The sequence below is a fragment of the Triticum dicoccoides genome, chromosome 5A, assembly GCF_002162155.2.
Source record: "Triticum dicoccoides isolate Atlit2015 ecotype Zavitan chromosome 5A, WEW_v2.0, whole genome shotgun sequence".
NCBI lineage: Eukaryota > Viridiplantae > Streptophyta > Magnoliopsida > Poales > Poaceae > Triticum > Triticum dicoccoides.
Window position 1 is genome coordinate 390,282,021 of NC_041388.1, and position 12,924 is coordinate 390,294,944.

The window sequence follows — 12,924 nt, forward strand, 5'->3', positions numbered from 1 at the left end:
TGAGCAGGAATTTCAGAAAGCCACAGAGGTCCTGTGCGTTGACGGTGGAGCCTCTCTGCATACTTCGCACCGCCAGCTCAAGCAGTGGATGCGGGAAGTGAATGCAGCGGAGCCATCCATAGAGTCACGCAAGCCCCTGAAATGGTCCAGCACGCCTATCATCTTCGACATTGGGGATCACCCTGATCGCGTAACTGCGGTCGGGTGCTTGCCGATGTTGGTTTCACCAACTATCCGCAACCTCAAGGTCACAAAGATGCTAGTTGACGGCGGGGCCGGCTTGAATCTCATCTCCTCCGCGGTCCTTCGCAAACTCCAGATCCCTGACAGCGAGCTCGAAGAGACCGGCACATTCCAAGGAATCAACCCGGGAAGGAGCAAGCCGAAAGGGAAGATCACGCTGCCGGTCACATTTGGCAGCGAGCTAAATTTCAGAACTGAGAGGGTCACATTTGACGTTGCCGATTTTCCATTGCCCTACAATGGGATCCTTGGCCGTCCAGCGCTCGCCAAGTTTATGGCAGCCTCTCACTATGCATACAACGTGCTCAAAATGCCAGGCCTGATAAGTGTCATCTCTGTCCCCGGCGACAAGAAGGATGCCCTTATCTGCGCCGACAAGATCTACCGGGAAGCAGCAGCCGCAGCTGATCACCACACACTTGCCGTTGAAGCTCCCGGGGGGAAGAAGAAGGCCAAGTCTGGCAAGAGCTCTGATGCCCACTCCGGCAAGCGCACCTCTTCGGAGTGCGAGTGCTGCGCTACCGTCGAGGACGCACCATCGAGCTCCACCGGCAAGTACAAGAAGACGATGGCAGCTCCACCCGAGACCAAGAAGGTGTCCGCCAAGGAGGACAGCACTGGTGGTACCTTCACCATCAGTGCCACGCTTGACCCTAAATAGGAAAGCACGCTCATTGCTTTCCTGCGGGCGAATGACGACGTGTTTGCATGGCAACCGTTAGATATCCCCGGTGTTCCCAGGAAAGTAATCGAGCACCACCTTGCCGTCTGTCCTCATGCGCGGCCCGTCAAGCAGAGAGTCAGGAAGCAGGCAGTGGAGCGCCAAGAGTTCATTGCAGAAGAGATCAGGAAATTGGAAGCGGCAGGCCTTGTCAGAGGAGTGCTCCATCCCACGTGGTTGGCCAATCCTGTAGTCGTGCGCAAGGCGAACGGGAAATGGAGGCTTTGTATAGACTTCACTGATATCAATAAAGCTTGTCCCAAAGATCCATTTCCCTTGCCGCGCATTGACCAGATTGTTGACTCCACAGCTGGATGTGATTTTCTTTCATTTCTTGATGCGTATTCAGGATACCATCAAATCTTCATGGCAGAAGAGGATGAGGAAAAAACCGCATTTATCACCCCTTGTGGCACATACTGTTTTGTACGGATGCCCTTTGGGTTGAAGAATGCTGGTTCAACATTTGCAAGGGTAGTCCATGTCGCTTTTGAGCCACAGATACACAGAAATGTGGAAGCCTACATGGATGATATAGTGGTCAAGAGTAAGGACAAGGCTACCCTGATCCAAGATTTAGAAGAAACTTTTGCAAATCTGCGCAAGATCAACCTCAAGCTCAACCCCGAGAAGTGCGTGTTTGGAGTCCCTTCCGGCAAGCTTCTCGGGTTCTTTGTGTCTCAGCGGGGAATTGAAGCTAACCTCGACAAGATTAAGGCCATCGAGCAGATTGAAGCACCGAAGCGCGTCAAGGATGTCCGAAGACTTGCCGGTTGCGTGGCTGCTCTCAGCAGGTTTATCTCTAAGTCTGCTGAGCGCGCCCTGCCATTTTTCAAAATATTGAAAAAGGCAGGTCCAATGAAATGGACTCCAGAAGCGGAGGCTGCGCTGCAGGACTTGAAGAGGTACCTGTCCTCCACTCCAATACTTGTCGCACCTAAGCCACAAGAGAAGTTGCTGCTGTACCTAGCGGCAACCAATCAAGTGGTTAGTGCTGCGTTAGTAGTGGAGAGGGAGGCGGACGATGAGCCAGCAACCGCGGCAAGTGAATCCAGCGACAAGCAGGGGGCTTCTCCGACAAGCTCTGGTTCGGCAAGCTCTGGTCCGGCAAGCTCTGGTCCCGACAAAGATGGATCTGCGCAGACGTGCAAGGACGTGCAGAATAAGATGGTGCAGCGCCCAGTTTACTTTGTCAGCTCCCTTCTCCAGGGGGCTAGGTCGAGGTACTCTGGTGTGCAAAATTGCTTTTCGGCCTTCTCATGGCCTCGAGAAAGCTGCGCCATTACTTCCAGGCACACGAGATCACAGTCGTCACTCGCTTTCCGCTGAAGAGGATACTGCAAAATCCAGAAGCAACAGACAGGATTGTCGAGTGGGCATTGGAACTGTCAAGCTTTGGCCTCAAGTTTGAGAGCACTGCAACTATCCAAAGCAGGGCATTGGCAGAGTTCATAGCAGAGTGGACGCCAACCCCGGACGAAGAAATACCAGAGACGAGCATCCCCGTCAAGGAGACAAGCAAAGAGTGGCTGATGTACTTTGAGGGTGCCTTCTCGCTGCAAGGCGCCGGTGCTGGCGTGCTGCTTGTCGCACCCACCGGAGAGCACCTCAAGTACGTAGTCCAGATGCACTTTCCCAAAGAGCAAGCAACCAACAATACTGCAGAGTATGAAGGATTGCTTGCCGGTCTCAGAATAGCAGCCGACCTTGGGATCAAGAAGCTCATTATCAGGGGTGACTCACAGCTTGTCGTCTGCCAAGTGAACAAGAACTACTAGAGTCCGTTGATGGAAGCATATGTTGATGAAGTGAGGAAGCTAGAAGAGCGCTTTGACGGCCTACAAATGGAGCATATTCCAAGAGCTCAGAATGACATTGCAGATGGCCTGTCAAAGTGCGCTGCACTAAAGTTGCCTGTGGAACCAGGGATCTTTGTGCTCAAGCTGACTCAACCATCCGTGACACCATCAACTGGACAGAATAAGAAGAGGAAGTTGGTTTCTGGTGACTACTTTCCGGCAGAGTTCCCCGAAGCCGCCGCCAAGAAAGTCCCCAAGATCAACACCAAGGATGCTGAGGGGCAGTCTGCTCTGGCAAACCCTATGGTTTGTTCCGTCGAAGCAAACGCTCCCGACAAGTTTCGCTCCGGCAAGCTTGCCGGGGAATATCATGCTCCGGCAGAACCGCAGGTTCTTGCCGTAGAAGCGGATGTTCCCGCAGCAACAGATATGCCTTTAGTCCTTGTTGTCGAGCCGCAAGATCCAGCATGGGCGCAGCAGATTGTCCGTTTCCTTCAGACGGGAGAGCTTCCCGAAGAGCAAGAAGAAGCTGAAAAAGTAGCCCGGCAGTCAAGTATGTACAAGTTTGTCGACGGCACACTGTACAAAATAAGACTCAACGGTGTGAAATTGAAGTGCATTCACCGGGAAGATGGACAACAGCTGTTGGCAGAGATACATGGAGGCATATGTGGTCACCACATTGGCGCAAGAGCACTTGTCGGCAAAGCATTCCGACAAGGCTTCTTCTAGCCGACAGCCCTCCAGGATGCAACTGCACAAGTAACCAAGTGTGAAGCGTGCCAGTTCCATTCCAAACAGATACACCAGCCATCTCAAGCTCTCCAGACGATCCCTTTATCCTGGCCATTTTCAGTCTGGGGGCTCGACATCCTCGGCCCCTTTCCCCGAGCTGTCGGGGGCTTTGAGTTCTTGTACGTTGCAATCGACAAGTTCACAAAGTGGCCGGAAGTGGAACCAGTGAGGAAGGTGACAGCACAGTCAGCAGTCAAGTTCTTCAGGCCGATTGTTTGCCGTTTCGGGATCTCTAACAGGATCATCACCGACAATGGCACGCAATTTACGAGCCGCACCTTCATGCAGTACGTCCAAGATCTTGGCGCCAAGGTCTGCTTCGCTTCTGTTGCTCATCCGAGAAGCAACGGTCAAGCGGATAGAGCAAATGCTGAAGTGCTGCGAGGCCTCAAGACCAGAACTTTCGACAGGCTGCACAAGTGCGGAAGAAACTGGATCGAGGAGCTGCCGGTGGTTCTTTGGTCGATCAGAACGATGCCAAATCGAGCCACTGGCCAGACACCCTTCGCTCTAGTCTATGGAGCGGAGGCAGTTCTCCCCACGGAACTCGTATACGGGTCACCTCGAGTGCTCGCTTATGATGAGCTCGAGCAAGAGCAGCTGTGGCAAGATGACGCGCTGCTCCTTGAGGAAGACCGTCTCTAGGCTGCTGTGCGAGCTGCTCGCTACCAGCAAGCTCTGCGCCGCTACCATAGCCGCAGAGTCAATGCCAGGAGTCTCGAGGAAGGCGACCTTGTTCTTCGGCACGTTCAGTCGGCCAAGAATTCCAACAAGTTGACGCCGAAGTGGGAAGGCCCTTATCGGGTGAAACGAGTCACTAGGCCTGGCGCTGTCCGCCTTGAGACCGAAGATGGCATTCCGGTGAGCAACTCCTGGAACATCGAGCATCTTCGTAAGTTTTACCCGTAAGGCGCGGTTGTCGGACCCTGTCCGGCAACCACCTTTCTGTACAAGTCTTGCCGCTGTTGCATGTAATCCTTTGTATAGAGCCGGGCGCAGACCCCGTGCACTAGTAAAGTTCATGTGCCCCGCACATCTTGTCAGTTTCCTTATGCTATAATCCTTTTTCGCATATGTTATCTGACACTTTGTGCAGCACCAGACCCGGTAAGCGATAACGAGCCCAAGGCTCCATATCATTACTTTATTTCTCTGTCTCTTTCTCAAAAAGAAGGAAGGTTCCCTCGCCCACAAGGTTTACCGGGGGGGAAGGAGAAGATAATGGTGTGGACCAGGCCGTTCAAAAAAAGTTTCTCCTTACCGGGAAGCAGACGACGGAAAAGCTAAGTTGCTAAAGTTTGAGCAATCAGTTTTTTAAGTTTTTGAGTTATTTTCCTTGAACGACCGTGCTTTGTATGGAAAACCTGTGCGCGGAGGAACCAATTCGCAGCTAGCTGCGCCCTTACTTTGTTTCGAGTCCGCTCAACAACTTAAGTGAGCTGCTAGCGCCCTTACTTTGCTTCGAGTCCGCTCAGCAACTTAAGTGAGCCGCTAGCGCCCTTGCTTTGTTTCGAGTCCGCTCAACAACTTAAGTGAGCTGCAACTAGTTGCGGCAAGGTTGCTTGTCGGTAGCGACCCCGCCAGCAGGCTGCTGAAGTTCCGCACTCGGCGCTCGCGGCAAGGGTGCCTGCACCGGCAAGTTTCCCTAGAAAGCGTAGGGCAGGACCATACAAAGCCAAGAGTCGAGTAAAGGAAGTAACACAGCAATTTTTTGCCTAAGATAGAGTTATATTACAAAAATAACTTGTCGTGCCTCTAATAAAGTGTTCCTATGACATGGCTGACAGCGACAAGGAAAGAAGAAAGCGGACGGCCTAATCTACGCGGCCGCCGTCAACCCTTTTGACCTCGTTCACCCTGTCCACAATGGGTGCGACGAGGGCCTTAAGTGCGTCAAGATCAGCGTCTGCCGGCAGCTTCTTGAGGACGTTGGTGAGGTTGAGGCCCGAATTGCGGAAGGCCACCTTCACCAACACCTTCTCCAGAACTCCGGCACAAATCGAGCGTGACTCGTCGGCCAACTGCTTTGGGATCCGTTCCCGGAGTTGCTGGAGCGCCGCCGCCACGCCTTTGAAGAACAGAGTGAGCTTGGCGCTGGGTTGGAGGTTCTCGTCGGAGGAGTACCCGAAGCCTTCCACCCCCAAATGCACTAGCTCCTCTTCGATGACTGCAGCAGTATTCACGAGGCCCTCCGTCCAGAGCTCCATGGTGTCTCTGAGGAGATTCTGGGTTTCGGCGGCCCTCGCCAGCAGCGCATCGTTGGCCTTGATGTCTTTCTTCAAGTCTGCCTCCCGTTTCCTAGCGCTTTCCAACGTCTCCGTCAAGGTGGCCAGCTTCAGCTCCAGATCAGCATTGGAATCCTTGGCGGCACGCAGCTCTTTGCCCTTCTCGGAGAGTTGGCCCTGCAGCTCACCGTGGGCAAGGGCATCCTTCTCGCGCTCTAGCTTGAGCGCGGCAAGCTCTTCGCCACCAACCTTCAGATCAGGTTCTAGCTGCGCCACCTTTGCCTCCAATTCTTTCTTGGCGGCCTCGGCAGCCGCAGCCGCATCCTTTGCCTCTTGGAGCATCCCGCCAAGTGCCCGTTCGCGCGCGGCAAGCTCCTCTTCGTGGCTGTCGAGGTTCACTTTCCGCTGAGTCAGCTCGCCTTCTCGCGCGTACAGCTTCTCGCCGGTGAGCCGTTGCTGCTCTTCAGCCTCAGCTTTCTAGAGGAGGAAGGCCTTCCGCTCCTCAGCAAGCTGCTCCCGCTCCTCCGCCAAGGCCCGGAGAGTTTCTTGGCGAAGACCCCGGAGCTCCTCCGCGCGCTTCTCTATGTCCACGCTCGCCCTCGCGACAAGCGCTTCCCGGGACTCCAACTTGACCTGGCGGGCGCGGTAGAGCGCCAGCAGCCTCCGTAGCAGCCGCTCCTCCTCAGGCTCGCCGCTGCCGCTTCCTGGCGCGTTGATGATCGACAACCCGGCGGAGGCAAGCACCTCCCCATCCAGAGCTTCTCCTTCCACCGGCGCCCTGGAGCTCGACGCCCAGGGGAGCTTGATGAAGATGCCCTCGCTAGCCTTCAGATAGGCGCCGGGCTGGGGCTCCTCGGAGCCTGGCGCTGCGGCAGCGGCGGAGGGATCGGCGGTCGGTGCAGTGCCTGACGCTCCTGCGGCCTCAGGGCCGTCAGTGCGATCGCCAGATCCCCCGCCAGCTTCCTCGGTGGCAGCCTTGGCGGCCTCTTCGCCGGCGGGCACGTCAGCACCGGCTCCTTCTTCGGTGGCCGCGGCATCATCAGTATTGCCGCGCGCGTCCTCCTCGCCGCCCGCTTCAGTCTCCATCGGATCCGCGGAGGGTGGGTCTGACGACCGGAGAAGAAGGAGAAATCAAACAAGTATCCGAGAAAAGAAATCAGCGGAAGACTACAAGGAAAGTTTCAGGCAAGAAGGACTACCTGTGCTGGGATCTGCTGTCATGACCTCCACCACCGGGGGATCGTTGGCGTTGTCCCTTGCCAGAGACTCCCCCCTTGCTGGAGACTCCTCCCTTGCCGGAGATTGCTTCCTTGCCGGAGAACACTCCCTTGCCAGGGAGTCCGCCCTTGGCGGCGTAGTCGAAGCAGACGACGAGTCAGAGGAGATCACCATGCCCTCCTGATGAAGCTGTTCTGCTCCTGCACAAACAATCCAGTGATCGGATGTCAAAAAAGGAAAAGAGCAACCACGCGCACCCAGAAGCAGAAAGTAAACCATATGCTTACGCTGGGGGCTGCGCTGGGGGTTGCTCTGCGAAGTGATGGCCGGGTCCGGCAAGGTAGTCTCGGGCGCGCCTCCTGTCGTCGCAGTGGGCTCGTCCTCGATGACCGCCACCTGAGCCTTGGCCCTCTTCGCCGCCCTCTGGGCCAGAGTCCTGAAAAGGAGAGCCCAGGGTGAATCAGATCCGATGCAAGACAAGAACAGCAAGTTGAAGAACTACAAGAACAAGCAAGGGAATCTTACTCTTCTTCCTCTTCCTCGTCGGAGCTGAGCGCGGAGAGGTCGAAGTTCGGCCCACCTCCGGCGCGACGAGGTGGAGGGGTGGGATCCCTTGGCCGCTTGGCGGGGACTGCGGCGCCAGCCCGAGACGACCCCGCCCCAGTTGCCACTGCGGCGGGAGGCGCACCCGCGGCGACCGTACTTGCCGCGGTGGAGCGCGTCGCGCGGCGCAGCGGCTGTTGACCAGCTTGCCGCCCTGCTGCGTCCCCGATCATGCTGAGGCGCCTTCTTGGCTGCACTGGGGGCTGCATTCCGGGCCGTGCTCCCGGCAAGCTCCCCGGAGGTGGCGGGCCGCTCATACCCTCGGCGGGCTCGTTCGACTCGGCGTCGGGCGCGGCGAGCTCTTCTTCCTCTTCGGGCTGCTCACGTTCGGCAATACTCATCGCCAACGCCGCGTCCGCTTCCTCCACAGTGAACCCGAATTCATCCGCAGCCGCGGCTGCCGCCGGCTCTTCCGCCCTGGTGGCGATGCGCTCCATCTCTTGCTCAGTGGTGTCGCGGGTGAGGAGTTTCTTCTCGTCAGCATTGACCGCCACCTCCACTAGGCTGTCGAAGAACTGCTGCACGATGTCGCCGGCGGGCTCTTGCCAAGTTGGAGCGATCCCGTGCGATTCGCACAATGGCATCATTGCGCAGATGCGGTCGCGCGAGGAGTTGTTACACAGAGGCACGACGTCTGTCGGCAACCTGAACCACTCGGGATGCTGTGGGTCATGCTTGAATATCTCCTTAAGTATCCCGTCCAACTCTATGACGGTGAAGTTGAAGTTGAGGCCTGGGCGCAACCTCAATATATCTGTCGGGCCTCCAAATTCCCAGGCAGGTCTCCCCCTCGCCTGTAGAGGGGCGATGCGCCGGCGAAGGAAATCTGCGCCGACAGCTCCTACAGTCAGCCCGGCAAGCCTGAGACGCAAGATCAGAGTGGTGGCGATCGTCAGCTTGTCGTCGTCCACGGACAGAGCGCTCCAGTCATTGCCACGCACTGCTGGGGCTTGGCGCAGGGCGGTGAACGGCTGCGGGCTCTCTTCTACAACCCAGCACCAATCTGCTCTCCACTCGTCCCACTTGCTGCGGAGCTCCCCCTCCAGATAGGTCTCCTTCTTGCCGGCCCGCGAGATCCAGGCGATCCCGCCGGCAAGAGGTTCCCCTCTCTCAACACGAGGCATAAAGAAATGGCGGAAGAGAGCTACGTTGGGGTGGACTCCGACAAAGTTTTCGCATAGATGGGCGAAAACTGCCATGGTCAGAACAGTGTTGGGGGTGAAGTCAAGGAGGTGGAGTCCGTAGGTGTTCATGATATCACAGAAGAAATCAGAGAATGGCGGGCAGAGCCCGCAGTAGAAGAACACGGCGAAGCAAGGATATCCGCCAACTGGAGCTGCTTGCGAGGCGATGGAGGAGAGTACCTTCGTGCGCGGATGCGCCCGCGTCTCCGTCGACCAGAAGAGATAGTACCACTCCTTTAGCTCCTCCACGGAGAGCTCGGGGGGGGAAAGTGGCCCGCTCCTTCCGCAGCGCCTCAAGCCGCTGCACTTCGGTCGACTTCACAGCTTTCGCGGCCGCGGCCTTCGTGGCCTTCCCCTTCCCGGGCTTCGGAGGCATGGCGGAGGCGGTGGGGGAGATCGACGGCGCTGGCGGTGGCGACGGCGATGGGAGCGGAGCGCTGCTCTCTTTCGACTTTGGAAGCGGAAGAGGGCGGCGGAGGTTTCTGAGATTGCAGCAACAAATGGCGAAGATAGGGGAAATACCCCTGTTTCCCCTGCTTATAAGGAGAAAGGGGCGGACGTTGCGCTCTCTCCGAATAAAGAACCACCCACGATCTCCCCCACGGCGCCGTGATTGACGTGTGCCATTGCGGGAGGTGCGGTGGATATGGAGCGAGATTTGGTGTGGACCCAAGCCGTGCGTGCCCGTGCACTATTTTGGGCCTGGCCCAATAGCGCTCGGCACCGTGTATGGCCCAGGCCCGGGGGCTCCTGTCGGTGTACTAGAGTAGGGGTACCCTAGTATCCCGAACTCGTGCACGGGCAGTTGCAGCACCTCGCGGCAAGGCTTGCCGGGTGACCGCCAAGACCCTCCGTGGTTCCCTTGAAGACCATTCAAGAACAAAGTACTCAAACCAAGGCCCCGGCAAGAGGAGCTTGCCGGGAGGGCCAACCAAGGCCCCGGCAAGAGGAGCTTGCCGGGAAGGCCAACCAAGGCCCCGGCAAGAGGATCTTGCCGGGAAGAGACAAGACCCCGGCAAGAGGAGCTTGCCGGGAAGGCCACTCAAGGCATACCAAGAAAGCTTGCCGCGACGCGCCCTGCGTCCCGGCAAGATCCGGCGAGCGACAAGCTTCCGGACGCGACAAGACGACGGCCGCGGCAAGGAGCTTGCCGCGGGAAACCCCCACTTCGTGCCCGCGCTCCAGCACACCTGCTAACGTGTCGCTCTAGGAGTCTCCCAAGCACATGTGGCAGGAGGCCGTGCAGCTAGGGGTACGTGGTGGCAAGCGGAGATGAAGAGAAGCCCATCGTGGCAAACGGTGGCGCTCCTAACGGTCACCTTTTGCACTGTTTAGGAGACTCAGACAGGCATTTAATGCCCTTGTCCCCTGCCGTCAGAGTTAGGTAGGGTGCACTGTATCCACAGTAGCGGTAGCTGCACCTACCGCATCCTTTTCCATTTTTACCCTTCTAGTCTACGTTGCCACCTGTCGGTGACCCCTTGAAAGTATAAAAGGAGGCCCAGGCGCAACGTAGAGGGGGTTCGGCCGGTTCGGCTCATTGGAAACACCAGAAACACTCCCACGCTCAGTCTGGTAGCGTCGATCGCTCATGAGCAAAGATTCAATACACACAAACAAGCAGCAGTAGGGTTTTACGCATCCGTGCGGCCCGAAGCTGGGTAAAACCGCCCGCATGTACTGCCTCGATCCACTCTTTGTTCAACCTCCGCCCTCACCGAATCGAAAGGGGCTCGGTCCGCCGATCCCCATAGGTGTTCGTGGATCAGTTTCCCCGACAGTCTACTTCCATCGGTAACTTTACTTGGAGCTATATTTTTATTCACCACATGATATGTGCTTTGCTTGGAGCGTCTTGTATGATTTGATTCTTTGATTTTTAGTTTACCACAATCATCCTTGCTGTACACACCTTTTGAGAGATCCATACATGATTTGGAATTTGTTAGAATACTCTATGTGCTTCACTTATATCTTTTGAGTTATATAGCTTTGCTCTAGTACTTCACTTATATCTTTTAGAGCACGGTGGTGGATTTGTTTTATAGAAACTATTGATCTCTCATGCTTCGCTTAGATTATTTTGAGAGTCTTAAATAACATGGTAATTTTCTTAAATAATCCTAATATTCTAGGTATTCAAGATTAGTAAAAAAATCTTATGAGTGTTTTGAATACTAAGAGAAGTTTGATGCTTGATGATTGTTTTGAGATATGGAGGTAATAATATCAAAGTCATGCTAGTTGAGTAGTTGTGAATTTGAGAAATGCTTGTGTTGAATTTTGCAAGTCCCGTAGCATGCACGTATGGTAAACGTTACGTAACAAAATTGAAACATGAGGTGTTTTTTGATTGTCCTCCTTATGAGTGGCGGTCGGGGACGAGCGATGGTCTTTTCCTACCAATCTATCCCCCTAGGAGCATGCGCGTAGTGCTTGGTTTTTGATGACTTGTAGATTTTTGCAATAAGTATGTGAGTTCTTTATGACTAATGTTGAGTCCATGGATTATACGCACTCTCACCATTCCATCATTACTAGCCTCTTCGGTACCGTGCATTGCCCTTTCTCACATTGAGAGTTGGTGCAAACTTCGCCGGTGCATCCAAACCCCGTGATATGATACGCTCTTTCACACATAAACCTCCTTATATCTTCCTCAAAACAGCCACCATACCTACCTATTATGGCATTTCCATAGCCATTTCGAGATATATTGCCATGCAACTCTTCACCATTCCGTTTATCATGACATATTCATCATTGTCATATTGCTTAGCATGATCATGTAGTTGACATAGTATTTGTGGCAAAGCCACTGTTCATAATTCTTTCATACATGTCACTCTTGGTTCATTGCATATCCCGGTACACCCCCGGAGGCATTCATATAGTCATCTTTTGTTCTAGCATCGAGTTGTAATCATTGAGTTGTAAATAAATAGAAGTGTGATGATCATCATTTTCTAGAGCATTGTGTGAGGTATTAAAAAAGGGAGAGAAAGGCCATAAAAAAGAAGAGAAGGCCCAAAAAAAGATAAAGAGAGAGAAGGGACAATGCTACCATCCTTTGCCACACTTGTGCTTCAAAGTAGCACCATAATCTTCACGATAGAGAGTCTTTTGTCTTGTCACTTCCATATACTAGTGGGAATTTTTCATTATAGAACTTGTCTTGTATATTCCAACAATGGACCTCCTCAAGTGCCCTAGGTCTTCGTGAGCAAGCAAGTTGGATGCACACCCACTTAGTTTCTTTTGTTGAGCTTTCATACATTTATAGCTCTAGTGTATCCGTTGCATGGCAATCCCTACTCCTTGCATTAACAACAATCGATGGGCATCTCCATACCCATTGATTAGCCTCGTTGATGTGAGACTTTCTCCTTTTTTGTCTTCTCCACATAACCCCCATCATCATATTCTATTCCACCCATAGTGCTATGTCCATGGCTCGCGCTCATATATTGCGTGAAAGTTTATAGGTTTGAGATTACTAAAGTATGAAACAATTGCTTGGCTTGTCATTGGGGTTGTGCACGATGAGAGCATTCTTGTGTGACGAAAATGGAGCATGACTAAACTATATGATTTTGTAGGGATGAACTTTCTTTGGCCATGTTATTTTGAGAAGACATAATTGCTTAGTTAGTATGCTTGAAGTATTATTATTTTTATGTCAATATGAACTTTTATCTTGAATCTTTCGGATCTGAATATTCATACCATAGTTAAGAAGAATTACATTAAAATTATGCCAAGTAGCACTCCGCATCAAAATTATCTTTTTTATCATTTACCTACTCGACGACGAGTAGGAATTAAGCTTGAGGATGCTTGATACGTCTCCAACGTATCTATAATTTTTGATTGCTCCATGCTATATTATCTACTGTTTTGGACATTATTGGGCTTTATTATCCACTTTTATATTATTTTTGGGACTAACCTATTAACCGGAGGCCCAGCCCAGAATTGTTGTTTTTTGCCTATTTCAGAGTTTTGCAGAAAAGGAAAATCAAACGGAGTCCAAACGGAATGAAACCTTTGGGAACGTGATTTTCGGAACGAACATGATCCAAGAGACTTGGACCCTACGTCAAGAAATAAAGGAGGAAGCCACGAGGTAAGGGGCA